Here is a 14,660-nt window from a genome sequence, read left to right as displayed (position 1 = left end):
AATAAAAACAATAATAGATAAATAAAATATAAACGAAAAATAATTATAACAAATCCAGTCTCCATCACTCATTATACTCAACTCTCTCTCCCCTTCCCACCCAGCCCTTCCAACCTTAACTTAGCCCCTACCCACCCTTACCTTCCCAGCCCACCCTTACCTCTCCGGCTCCTCTTCCTCCCCTATCCAACCTACCAGTCATAATATAATTTAATAAATTCCCCAAAAAAAATAATCTTTAAAATTCCTTTTAAATTGAAGTACGTGTTCCGCCACTCTAATACTCAATGATAGCTCATTCCATACTGATGGACCCAGGTGTTTCATTAAAAATGAAGACCTGGTACCACGACGCAAATCAGCAACTATATTATCACTTTGCCTTGTTCCATAATTATGCAGGTCACTATTAATTGGTAAAAATTCTTAAAAACATCAGGGGTTAAACCATTCTTATACTGAAACACAAATACTGCAGCTTAGTAATCTCTTATCTGACCTACATTAAGGAGCTTCAGAGACCTAAAACAAGCATATGTGTCATGTTAATCCTGGACATGCCTATCGATTGTTCTAACAGCTTTATTTTGTCGAACTTGCGCTCTTCTATAGTTGCATAAGAAGTTACTGCTCGATAGGAGACAACCGTAGGAGATATATGGATATACCAACGAATAATATATAGTTAAAAGTATTCTTTGAGGGAGAAAGTGCTGCAGACGTCGAAGTATTCATACCCCACGGGCAATTTTGATGAAATTGTGTCACTGTGACACTTCCATGCCAGATGGCAATCAAGATAAAAACTAAGGTAGCGGAGATGATCAACTTGCTGAACTAGATTACCATATAAATTTACCTGGCCAGATTTATCCAGTGGTGTACCACAATAGAATCAGAATCAGAATCATTTATTAACATAAAAGCTTTCGTAGTCAGGGTTTAAATCCCGACTAAATCGCGCTATTATTTATAAAGTGAACAAAGACACAAAAAAAATTAATACACATGTCATTTATTGTAGACAGAAACATAAAAAGGCACAAACGAATTACTGAAGCGATTAGTGCGACACTTGGGCTGGGCTAGCTTTGTTGCTTTTGATCTTGTAGTTACTTTTTTTGTCAGCATTGGGGGTAATATATTTCTGTGTTTATCACTTGTCAGAAGAAACTGGCCAAATATACAGATAAGTTGAAAACGGCGATCGTGGAGTGACGGCAAATTTAGTTGAGACAGTGCTGATTCGTAATCGGTGTACTGATCAGCCAGTATGGCCTTCACCGCTCTTTTCTGGACTGATTCGAGTACTTCGCAAATATAGGCAGTGTTCTGAACCTATGGACCCCATACAGGGCACGCAGACTCTAATATCGGGCGAATATATGTCAGGTAGGCTGTTTACAATTGCGGCACTGAAAAACAAAATCTTCGCATCAGTAAAAGGGTACGCATGGCACAGTTCGCCTTTTTCACTACCCCTTGGACGTGGAGCGAACAGTCAACGCTGAACGTAACACCGAGAATAACTGCCGACGATACGCTTTGGTATGGTGGAAGGGGGCACTGAAAATTCCTTTTGAGAGGGTTAAATCGAAGAATTTTGGTTTTCGTTTCGTTGATTTGGAGGCTGTTTTCAGAACACTGGTCTCTAAAGTTGTCGATAAATGATTCACTGAACTGGGGAACGGTTTGAGACTTCTCAATGAGGTATTTTAAGAGGGTGGAAAGGTCATCTATGAATTTGAACCATTTGTCAAAATCGGCAAGGATGAAGTTGATCACTGCCAAGAACAACAAGGCAGCGAGTTTAGTTCCTTGTGGGGCACCACACATAAGCTCAGACTATTCCAAATCAGTATCACCCGGGTAGAGATCAAATACACTCTGTAGTCGGTCGCGTAAGAAATCTATTATTAATAAGAGAATATGTCTGCAAGCTCCCATAACCTTCAGAATGTTCACTGCAGTATAATGGCGTATTAAGTCGAAGGCTTTTCTATAGTCGGCTAGGAGGAGATCTACAATTGTGCCTCCTTGGTCAAGCCATTCAACAATAAGGTGATACAGACGCACAAGATAAACAATTGTACTACTACCTTTCAAGCACCCGTATTGGTATGGATCAAGAGAGCCCTGGACTTGGGACATAAGTTCACGATATATAAATGATTCCGCTACTTTAGAGAGGTTCGGAACTATTGAAATTGGGCGGAGTTGGTCGCAAGATTTCGGGTTTTTCACTTTTGGAATGACGCGCACATAAGCTCTCTTCCAAACACTGGGGAAGACATGTTCGCGAAAACACTGGTTAATAATAGAACTGAGTGGCTTTGCGAGAAAGATGGAGAACTTGCGTAACGGGAGTTCACCAGGGTAAGACGCACAGTTTACTTTCAGTTTCTGAAGTTCCTTAAAGACGGCATATTCAGATACTTCACATATCTCATCAGTCCCGGTGTTGGCAATGATACTCTCAATTTCTGAGTTTGTGATTGATGGGTATGTGGTGCATATGCCGGAGAAAAAATTGTTCACTTCAGTAGCTGATGTCAGTGTGCCGTCATCTTTAAGTAGTCTCAGGTCCTTTGGTGTTGATTGCCCTGCAAGGGTTTTGACCGAGGAGTGCCATTTGTGAGGGTTAGTGTGCAGTAATGGCGTTATTTTCTCTTTTACATACTGTCTTTGGGCTAGTCTGTTTAACTTCACAATTCTGTTACGCAAACTGGCTGCAGCCGCTTGATCTCCAGCTTTGTGGAGACCACAGCAAGTTTTCATCATCTGCTTGAGTTCGCGGGTGATCCATGGTTTGTCAGTGTCACACACTGTAATAACTTTTATTGGAAAAAAAAATCGTGGAACCTTTCCAACAGAAGGCTGTTCAGCTTGCTGACTTTGACATTAATGTCAGCCTCTGCACAAATGTCCTCAAAATCGTAAGTACCAATCCAGCGACCGAATTGAGCTATGAAGACCTTATGATGGGCCGAATTGTGGTTTTTGTTCGTTTCGGTCGTGGGATACTTGCTTGTGCTTCCCAGAAAATTATAAAATGGTCAGAATTCTGAAGGGGACCTAGAGAACGGGGAGCGTTATAAAGATCTGCCAAGTTCGTAAAGATCATGTCAAGAGTACTGCCACTTTGGTGAGTCAGAATGTTCACTACTTGTTTCATATCCAAAACATTTGAGACCCACTGACGATTGGTCTGATTGAAATCGCCAGCAATCACAAACGCAGGGGAAGTGTACTTGTGGCGCATTCTGTTGACGAACACTTGTATGTGCTCAATAAGTTCTTTTCTGTTCCCAGCGCTTTCTGGATAGTACACTGACGCAACTATTAAGCAGGAGAATCTTCGTGACAGATGCGCCGGTCTGCACACCACCCAGACAATCTCATGGCTCGAATCATTGGGGCTACTTAACAGTTTTGATGGTAGGTCGTCACGTATATAAAGTCCTACGCCACCTCCGCGACGGTCAATGCCTCGGTCACGTCGAGTGTTGAGGTAGCTTTTGTAACCTTTAATCCGTTCAGTCTCTTCAGTAATGTCCCAACACTCGCTGATAATTGCAATGGGTACGTTATTCTGCTTAATTAACACCTCCAGCTCGTCCATTTTATTGTTCAAAGATCGAGCGTTACATATTAGCATATTCGGAAGTTTGTATTTTGCTGAGAATCGCTCCGGACGCAAATTTGGAGGAGTATGTTCCGAAGCACTGCAGTTAACATTCTCTATAAACAAGGGAACAAGTAGGGGTGGAGTATCGTGAGGAGGAGCGCAAAGGATTACGACTAGGTTACTCGTCCTCGTCAGCCGGTCCTTTGTCTTTCTCCTGCGGGAGATATGCACCGGGATTCTCATTTGGCGTTTCCTTTTTCCTCCCACGGTGGGTTCGCTTATTCAAGCAGTCCGATAAGCGAGAGAACTCTGGTGGCTCTAAGTAGCGAGCTATCTCAGTGCGCACTGGTGGTTTCTTTAAGAGTCCAAATAGCCACAAGTTACAAAAGGTAGATGGTGCCACTGTTAAATCTGGTGATTAAATCTTCATTAGGGCCGGTTTTTCGTATTTAATTTGCATGATGATTGCACTAAGCAAAGTCAGGAACAGCAAGTCTTTGGTTACTTTCACTATACAGCAGGAATCCGGATAAAAACGAGCACTGGACTAGCTAAACTAAGAAGTCGGAGGCAGCTTTTTCAAAGCGCTCTCACCGCCATCTACATCAAGGAAACATCAGGGAAACCTCAGGAGCAAGAGATCACCGGGAGCAAGGGAAGCGTCGAGACCTGCTCACCTGTTCCCTGCAATTTAAGGCTATTAACCGGCAGGTACCAATACGACGCTTCCGGCAGGCTGTCTCCCCTCTTCTGCTTGGTCCCAAGCGATCCAATCAGTCCATAGGACTTCACTAATTCAGAAGAAACATAAACATATACACACGCCGATTTTAACCTTTTTTCGCACCCGAAAACCAAACTCACAAACAAGAATGGCAACGCTGTGTGGCCAAAAATCACGCAATCAGCGCGTGCGCATCCAATAGACACACATGGTTCCTAGAATATGGCTCTTCTTAACTGGAAAAAAAATATTTACTTACTTGGAAAATCACAATTATAAATCTGGTTTCAAAATTATCCCAAAAAAATATCAAAATCTTAATCAAAACTAGTGAAATGACAAAATATATTTTCCTTAGTTATTTCACCCATGGTTGCTTAATGAAGTGAAAATCTCCAGCCTTTCCAATGAGAGATTCGCTTTTCTCACCAGGCCCTTCACAGATGAGGCAAACACAGTTAAAACGGTATCATCAGCAATCGAGGTAAGACACATATCTTTCAAATAAAGACGCATGAGATCAAGAACGATGAAGTAAAGCAGCGGACCTAACACTGATCCTTGTGGTACTCCACACGTCACTGGAAATGCTGCTGAGCCCACATAATTCATCACTAGTTTAAGGTATCTCCCTGTGAGATATTTTTCAAACCACTTTAAGCTCTTTCCACGGACACCTAACGACTCCATCCGACTTAGCAGAGTTTGAAAATCAACTGTATAGAATGCTTTGCGAATATCTATAAATATAGACAAAGGTGTTTCACCTCTGTCCATAACACTGTTAACTGATTGCATAAGTTGTTGCACAGCATTCCTCGTCGAGTGCCCTTTGCGAAATCCGAATTGGGTCTCACTCAGCAAATCATTAGCCTGTAGAAAACTATATAGACGTTTATTAACAACTTTTTCTAATAATTTTGAAAACAATGGAAGTATCAAAAACGTCTCCAATTCTCAATTTCCTTTTTAGGGCCACCTTTTTGAAGTGGTATCACTTTCGCAAATTTTAGCTTGTCAGGAAAAATGCCCTTTTCAAGTGACAGGTTTATAATAAAAAACAGACACGGTAGAATATAATGCATTATTGCCTTAAACGCTCGAAGAGATAAGCCGTCCCCTCCCGCAGAATTTGATTTCAGAAATTTTATTATTTTAAGCAGTTCATCACTTGTACACGGATCAAAGGCTAATTCAAAACTCTCACCTCTATTATCACATATAATGTATTCTTGAATCTGTTGACATATTTTTTTTTACACTATTTTGCCCTTTAATACCAATATTGGAGAAAAAATTACCAAACTCATTTGCAATTCCAGACTTATCGTCAGAGGCGAACCCTTCAAGTTGTACTTCATTCCTTCCAATTTCAGCATTCCCATTGGTCACTTCTTTTATCAGTTTCCATGTTTCTTTCATATTTCCTTACAGTTTGAAAACTTTCTATCGTAATATTCGGCCATAGCTTTGCGACGTAATTTATTCACTAAATTGTGCTGTTTTTTGAACAATTCATACGAACCATCACTTTAACATCTAGATATCTTTGATAAGGCTCAATCCTTAGCTTTCTTTCTTCAAGTTTCACTCGTTACCCATCGCTTACGGGGTCCTGTTTCTTCACTTTCATTACCTTAATAGGACACGCACTATCATAAATGGGTAGAATATCAGACATTAGATTATCAAGTGCCCTCGGTAGGGGATTCTTCTTCAGAAAACACAGGGGTCCAATCCATAACACTAACCTCCTCCACGAACTTTTGAAGATTCCCTTTTTTCATTAACCTTGTCTTTATTTTCTTTTTCTTTGTTCTCTGCAACTGACACTTCATAACACTCACCAACGGAAGATGGTCAGACCAGGAAAGGCCACAACATCAGCATAACAAAGCTTCAAATTGGCAGAACGAACAAAAATATTTTCAGTTGAGGTTGAACTCTGTCCATAATCCTCGTGGGTACACTCACAATTGGGTATGGATCGTTCGATATCATAAAATCTAAAAAAATCAACATTAAGATTAGACAAATCAAGCAGATTAAAATTAAAATCACCCATAACAATATGACTGGCTCCAGACGGTATCTTTGAAATCAGCTGACTCATACCTCCCACAAAATCCTCCAGGTGAGCACTGGGCGGCTTATACACTATACTAATTATATTTTTTCTCCCATCAAAATCAATTTAAATTGAAAAACTTCAACCTTACCTTCAATCCATATACTAAGATCATCCCTTTGATTATAATTCAACCCATTCTTTATAAGGAATCCAACACCACCACGACCCATCACCACTCGGTTCTTAACGCAAAGATTATAACATGGAAATGAATACAGTGAAAGAGACTGGTTTGAACTAAACGCCCACCATTTCCCCAAATACACCCAATCAAAATTCTGAGATAGCCATTTTGTTCAGTGTAGTTTATTTCCAGATAGAAATTATGTTTCTGAGGAGGAGACTCCCCCACAGCCCTCAGGTCAAGGGTTGTAAGTTATACCCTGGGGGCATATAATATTTTTAGAGAAAGCATTGTCGTAGAAACTCATACCTTCAGAAAAGGCTCATTCGATTGGATATTCAAAGGGCTAGTGCCCTTTTTAATTGTCGAAAGCGATTGGAGGACAACTAACCCTCCTCTCACGCCCACTATTTCCCCAAACACATCCAGTCAAAATTTTAAGATAGCCATTTTGTTCGACGCTATTGAAAGGTCCGGAAATTATGTCTTTGAACTGGACACTCCCCCACAGTCTTCAGGGCAAGGGTTGTAAGTTATGCCTTGGGGGCATATAATGGTTTTATAGAAAGCGCTATCGTAAAAACTTGAAAAAGAGCTCATTCGATTGGAAATTCAAAGGGCTAGGGCCCTTTTTAATAGTTGAAAGTAATTGGAAGGCAGTTAACCCCGCTCTCACGCCCACCATTCCCCCAAACATTTTTGGGGGACTTCGTATCGGATTTTTTTCCCATACTAGTGCACTTCGAATAGAAGGAGTTGTCGTAGAAACTTCGAAAAGGGCTCATTCGATTGGAAATTGGAATGGCTAGTACCCTTTTTAATAGTCGAAAGTGATTGGGAGGCAACTAACACCCCTTCCACGCCCACCATTTCCCCAAACACATCCAATCAAAATTTTATACATCCTTTTTGTTCAGCGTAATCGATTTCCAAATAGAAATTATATTTTTTAGGAGGACACTCCCTCCACAGCCCTCAGGGCAAGGGTTGTAAGTTATGCCCTTAGGGCATATAAGGTTTTTATAGAAAGCTTTGTCATAGAAACTTCAAAACGGGCTCATTCGATTAGAAATTCAAAGGGCTAGTGCCCTTTTTAATAGTCGAAATTGATCGGAGGGCAACTAGCCCCCCTCTCACGCCCACCTTTTCCCAAAACACATCCAGTTAAAATTTTGAGATAGCCATTTTGTTCAACGTAGTTGAAAGTTCTGGAAATTAGGTCTTTGAGGATTACACCCCCCTCAGCCCTCAGGACAAGGCTTGCAAGTTATGCCCTGGGGGCATATAAGTTTTTTTTATAGAAAGAGTCGTCGCAAAAACTTCAAAAAGGGCTTATTTGATTCGAAATTGAAATGGCTAGTGCCCTTTTTAATAGTTGAAAGTGATTGGAAGGCAACTATTACCCCTTCCACGCCCACCATTTATCCAGACATATCTAATCAAAATTTTGAGATAGCCATTTTGTTCAATGTAGTTGAAAGTTCCGGAAATTATATCTTTTAGGATGACACTCCTCCTACAGCCCTCAGGGTAAGGGTTGTAAGCTATGCTCTGGGAATATATATGGTTTTTATTGAAAGCTTTGTCGTAGAAACTTAAAAAAGGGCTCATTCGATTGGAAATTCAAAGGGCTAGTGCCCTTTTAATAGTCAAAAGTGATGGGAGGGCAACTAACTCCCGTCTCACTCCGACCTTTCCCCAAAACACATCCAATATAAATTTTAGATAGCCAGTTTGTTCAACGTAGTTAAGAGTTTTAGAAATTAGGTCTTAAAAGTTTTAGTAATACAATTGAATGTGCATTGTCAGTTTAATATACATATACTGATATTTAATATTATATGATCAAAATGTTAATAATATTATTAATCAAAATGTTAATATTATTTGATTTATTAAAGTTATAAAATTAAAAACATTGCTATTTTTTCAGTAAAGTGCAAATTATGTTCTGGCCTTGAGAAGGCATAGGGGTTTTGAGCCCTACTCATGTTAATTTCTGCTCGTTTTGAGTTTGAATCGGTTATTTATTGAAATTTCTGTTCTTTTCGGGTTTCATCTATTTATCGATGCTGATTTGTGGTTGTTTCACGCTTGGTAGATTATTTGATTTTATTTTTGCTCATTTTTGGTTTAATGAAGTTCTTTGCTTTTCTTTGAAAAACTTATTTTATGGAAAAAGTTTTTTTTTAATTAATGCATAATAAAGAAATTCCTGTTTTGTCAAATTCCGGCTTTTCATGTATTTGGTCAATTTTGAACATTTCTTCTAAGATTAAGTTAAGAACAAAAAAAAATACTAAAAACTTTTGAAAGAAAAGTAAAGAGCTGCCTTAAACCTACGAACAGAGATTAAATCTAATAATAGTTAGTGCGTAAAAGGAGCTTAAATCGCAATCAACCAACGAACAATACTCGAAACTAACCAAAATTAGAACTAATAACCAAGTCAAACTAAGCAAACAGGAACTACCTCTAACAGGAGAAAGGTTAATGTCCCCCGTCCAATCAAACAGTTCGTGGTAACGAACTGTTAGTAAGGAGCGACGCGGGTCGATAATAACCAAAACTCTAGAAACGGAATTTTGATATCACTAGATATATAAAGAAATTGACTTATTATGCTGATTCCAAATATATAATATTCATTAAATTTAGTGTTACACATCAAAGACTACGAGCGTTGCTCTGTAGCACAGTTTATAGAATTATCCAGTAAGTTTATCGCAGATCATTTCTGGTCTTCATTCTCGGTACGAACAAAAAGCTCCTCCCACTTCTTTCTGCATTAGCGGGTTAGTCTGATTCCGATTGTTTCCAACAAAGTGCATTATTCGTAATAGCGGGTTTCCTCTTGTTTCCGATTAGATCACAGTCTGACTTGTCTACCCGTGAAAAGATCTGATGCCGCCTATGTTTCTATCTGCAAAAACGTTCTCTGGAGCACTTGCACCTTGGTCTGGGTTTTTATAATGGGTGAGATAGGGAAAGATCATACTGGATAATTATATAAACTGTGCTCTGTAGCTGCAAGACCGGTTGAGTATTTCTTTTTCAGCATCACTTACAGCTTTTAATTAAATTTTCTAATGATTCTGATTTCCTGGGCTTACAAAAGATAATGCCCCTTCATCTAGAGGTTCATCAATTTAATTAACTGTCTAGTTTATCCCTTTAGCAATCTTGTGCCTAGAGTAATACCTCAGCAATTGGACAGTTCCTTTCGGACCTTCATCTTATAAAGAAAATAAAAAATTGATAAAAAATTACCATTATTAGGGAGTAAAATCATATTAGTAATTTTTTTCTTCAGCCTAAGAAATGTCACCCTAACAGCCTTGCACATATTGAATAGCCACATTCAGCCACATTCCTAATATCATATACATGTTATTCTTCATCTATTAATAAAAGTACCAAGTAAAAGAGTGGTTTGTAACATTTTGATGACTTTGATTAAATAAGCAGTTGATCACAATAGAGGAAAATTCAGTCACTTTCACAGTCATTAAGACTGTCATCAACGGGGCTGATCCAGGTGACCGTGCCTGTTCCGAAGCCCTCCCCCTTCCCCAAACAAAAGTTATGGATATGGCTCTGAGGATTGTATATCAATTTCTACCTCCGCCCCCCCCATTTCCCTTAAAGCTAATTCTGTACTTACCTGAAGAAACTTTCAAAACAACTGCTGAAACACAAAGGCCGTTAAACTGGAATAAGAATTTCTTTTGGACACTGTAGTCAGTAACAACTCATTCGGTAGCAATTGGTTGAAAAGCTGGCTAAACCTTAGAAAAAGGCACGGAAGCTTTCAATTTCCAATAAACCATGCCCCCTCCAAAGCTAATTCGACCACCCCTTCCACATGAAGTGGCATTGGGAAAAAACGAACAAATATTAACATATTGAACCCTTACGGGTTTTAACTATAGTAATACAATACGATTGCCCCTGACTTAAACAGGAGAGTAGAAATTTCAATACCCATCAAATGAAAATCCGGAATTATCCAAGGGGAGAATAGGGGAATTTTCCGCGGGCCCAGGGGAATATTCTGTGGGGGTATTTTCGGGGTGGGGGGGACGCCAGCTCCCAGATAAAAGACGTCATGAATACAAGATTTCTCTAAGATGTGAAATCTAAGATAAGAATGAGGATATTGGTTGTACTTTGGCCCTCCACATTGCTGAAAATCTAGATCATGCAGTTCTTATTGATGAAGCAACTTTAATATTTGAAGAAAAGGGTTTCCTACACAAAAGGATTTTTTCAGTAAATTGCAAATTTTGTTCTGACCTTGGGAAGGCATAGTGTTTTTTTTGTTATTCCGGGGAAAAGATAATGAGAACCTACAAAAGGATTTCAAGGTCTTGCAGTTAAGCAGCAAAAATTGTGTTCTAAAAAAGAGGTTGCTATTTTTCACGGTATTCTAAGTTTCAACATTTTATGAAACTCGTTTAAAAATATAAATTTATAGAAAAAATTAAAATACAAAGCCTATTTAACTTCTTCTTTTGCCCTTTGTGTGTATAGGTGTGAAGATGTAACTTCTAAAACAAATATAAGATATATAAATATATATATATATATATGTATATATATATATATATATATATATATATATATATATATATATATATATATATATATATATATATATATATATATATATATATATATATATATATATATATATATATATATATATATATATATATATATATATATATATATATATATATATATATATATATATATATATATATATATATATATATATATGTGTGTATTTATTTATTTGATGTGCTCCTACAAAATTTCTTGATGAACTTGTGTGGAAACCCTTTTCTTCAAATATCCTACAAAAGGAGAGAACCTACAAAAGGATTTCAAGGTCTTGCAGTTAAGCAGCAAAAATTGTGTTCTAAAAAAAGAGGTTGCTATTTTTCACGGTATTCTAAGTTTCAACATTTTATGAAACTCGTTTAAAAATATAAATTTATAGAAAAAATTAAAATACAAAGCCTATTTAACTTCTTCTTTTGCCCTCTGTGTGTATAGGTGTGAAGATGTAACTTCTAAAACGAATATAACGATAAATATATATATATATATATATATATGTGTGTGTATTTATTTATTTGATGTGCTCCTACAAAATTTCTTGACGAACTTGTGTGAATCTGTACGAACAGGGAACAGAATTCCGCAGTTCTCTCAAATATCCAGACAAACCATAATGCCATTATTAAAATAAAAACCTCGAACAATTGATTTTTTCTCAGTATCATAAAATATTTAAATGTATTTGTTAATTTTGATATTCTAATATTTTATTTTGATAGGTTAATATTGATATGTTTATGTTTTTATGTTTTTTGTGTAACCGTAATCTCTAAAAATTCTATTAGTACTTCGTTAAAAGATAATATAGTAAAATAGTATAATAATTGTATTAAAATTCACATTTCATTCTTTAATTACGTTTCTATAATTATTTCACGATTTTAGTTGGTAACGCATGATGATTGTGCAGAATAAAAACAAGAACAAATGTACAAACAACAAGAAATGAAAAATAATTTTTCTTAAAAGAACTGATGATTGTTAATCATGGAGAGTAAATATAAAGAGGTGGAGGGGTACTTGCTTAAAAAAAGGAATGTACCGTAGAAAGAGTTAACTGAACTAAAAATCTTTACAAATCAAGGTTATTTTGTGAGGTTTTTCTTTAAATTAACATCTGCTCAAAGCTTTCTTTGCATTTGGCAAACACATCATTCTGCGTTGAATGGTAACTGTCCCAAAGTGCCGGTCTTCCTGTTGTTAAAGCTATATTAATCCTAAAAAGGCGTTCAAAGTTATCTCTGGGGCTGTTTAACTTTGAACACCAAAAAATTTTGACGGGTAACTTCGAACAAGAGCTGAAGAAGGTTGAAGTCATATGGCATCAACATTCCAGTTAAAAAGAAAAATTGTTCATTGAGAGAAATGCAATATTGTTTCTAAAATAAAAAGCAAAGAAAAATCAAATTTGTGAAAGATCAAGGCTTGATGCCAGCTTTGGCTCTCACGCAGACTATCTGTCTTGGCTTTTTTTAATTGCCATGGCTCTCAACTTTTTCATCATAGTCCACCAGCTTGATTTTATTTCAAAATCAACGAATTTGGTTGAATATAAAAATTTTTATGATCAAATAAAAATATCGCGCCGTGAGTGAATCAAGGGGCTGAAAATCTCTATGTACCTGGTCCGTAGGGATGGATGCTGAATCTATTACCCTGGGAAAAATAGAAATATTTATTCTTTGTTTTTCCGACGGCATATCACGTTCAGCAAGACGTCAGAAGAAGGAGCATTTAGCTTCAACACCAAAAAAGGCTTATAAATACGACCTTCGAAGAACTTCGTGATGAATCAACATCCATCCATGGAGGCGGTTGGGTAATTTGGACCCATTCTGGCTGCTTCCCCGCTTGACCGAGTAGACGGGCCAGCGTTCGTCGACTCATCAACTTCCATTTCAGACTCACTTTCGCGTTCTGATACGTCAGTTGTGTCGGACTCGAAGCTCGAATCTTTTCAAATCCGCTGGTCTGCAGGACAACCAATAAAATTTTGCTTACCCCGTCCACGACCTCTTGTGGAATTTTATGGACTGGAAGTGGGTGATATTGGATGACTCGGGAGTGTGATTAGCATTTTTCAAAGCCGTTCTTTAAATTGTCTTCCATTTGATACAAGACTTTCCAGGAATAACTTGGGGAACTGTATTTTCTTACTTCAATTTCTTTTGGGTTATCGATTTTGTAATTATCGAGAATCTTCCTTCAATCGCTTTAAATTGAAACAAAAAACAACAAGTGATTACAGTGTACCTGTAGTGTTTGATGGAAGATGTATAAAGGAATGCTATCCCTGCAGACTGTCAACATTCTAGGAGAAAATTGGGAATATAGGTTGTCGATTCAATCGAAAGTTTTGACGATCAACCCTTCTATACAAAGTAACTTTGAAAAAATAATTAAATAATAATAAATTGAAGGCTTGTGGCCCTTTGAAGGCTTATTACGGGTAACGGCAGTGTTGCCTCTGATAGGCTTAGACCTAAGGATTAAATTGTTTGTCAATGATTTTCGTTTCTGTTTCGGAATTTTGTAGATTATTGTTCCCCCTGTATTTCCCCTTTTAAATTGGGTTGATAAACCTACACCGGGTAAAGAGACCTCTTTAGCGGTACAGCAAAGGTGACGGGCCTGAAAATAATATTTTAAACTCCATCATATTTTAAATCCATCAAATGAAATTACAAAGGACCCAAATGAAATTACCAAGGGCCCGAATTAAAATGCCTAAAATTAATTTTTATATTATTCTGAGAGCAAATTGTATTTTTCTTTTTATTTTCCATTTTCTCCTTAAATCTAACTATGAAATCCTTCATCTCTTCTATAGATGTTCAAATGACTTTCACCCAAACAATAAATAAAATTAGGTTTGAACGAATTAGGAAACTACAGTGCTAAAAACTAAGCTGAATAGATGAGCTTGATTTGTGCCTCCCAGGGATCAACAGATACAAAAGGGCTTTCTAAAGGTCTGAATAACAGAGCAAACCTCATTCAATGCAAAGTTTAACAATCGGCCAGTACAGGACATTGAAATCCATATTAAAGAAAGACAAGGGTAACTTAAAACGAATGTTCGAAGTTACCCTGGAAAAACAAAATACTTGTGGGAAACATTTAATTTATGGAATAAGTAAATGGTTTCGCTTGAATACCTAATCATTCGACTTGTCAGCTATAGAAGAATATCAAACTAAAAGTCCTTGTTTAGTATATCTAAATACAAAAGGGTAACTTACCTTTAGAACTTTTTTACAATTGTGGACAGCTCAAATTCTCTTGTAAATAAAGAGCTAATATTTTGTCTGGTTCCGATTGCAAGAATTAACAACAGGTTCCGATACCATCTATCAATGATCTTGTAACAAGTAGGATGAGTCAAATGTATTCTTGTCTGAAAGAGAGCGCTGATTCCTGATTACTG

The 14,660-nt window shown here is 37.3% G+C and overlaps 1 protein-coding gene across 6 annotated transcripts in view; it reads right to left on the bottom strand.

The window, feature by feature from the left end:
• LOC148954615 (uncharacterized) overlaps nucleotides 1-14,660 on the bottom strand; it is a 276,074-nt gene that overhangs the window by 151,509 nt on the left and 109,905 nt on the right. The window lies entirely within an intron of this gene.

The sequence above is a fragment of the Artemia sp. Qi Xiang Cuo genome, chromosome 3, assembly GCF_049724085.1.
Source record: "Artemia sp. Qi Xiang Cuo chromosome 3, ASM4972408v1, whole genome shotgun sequence".
Classification (NCBI taxonomy): domain Eukaryota; kingdom Metazoa; phylum Arthropoda; class Branchiopoda; order Anostraca; family Artemiidae; genus Artemia; species Artemia sp. Qi Xiang Cuo.
The sequence above is the reverse complement of the archived record's forward strand: the minus strand, read 5'-3'. Positions and strand labels throughout refer to the sequence as shown.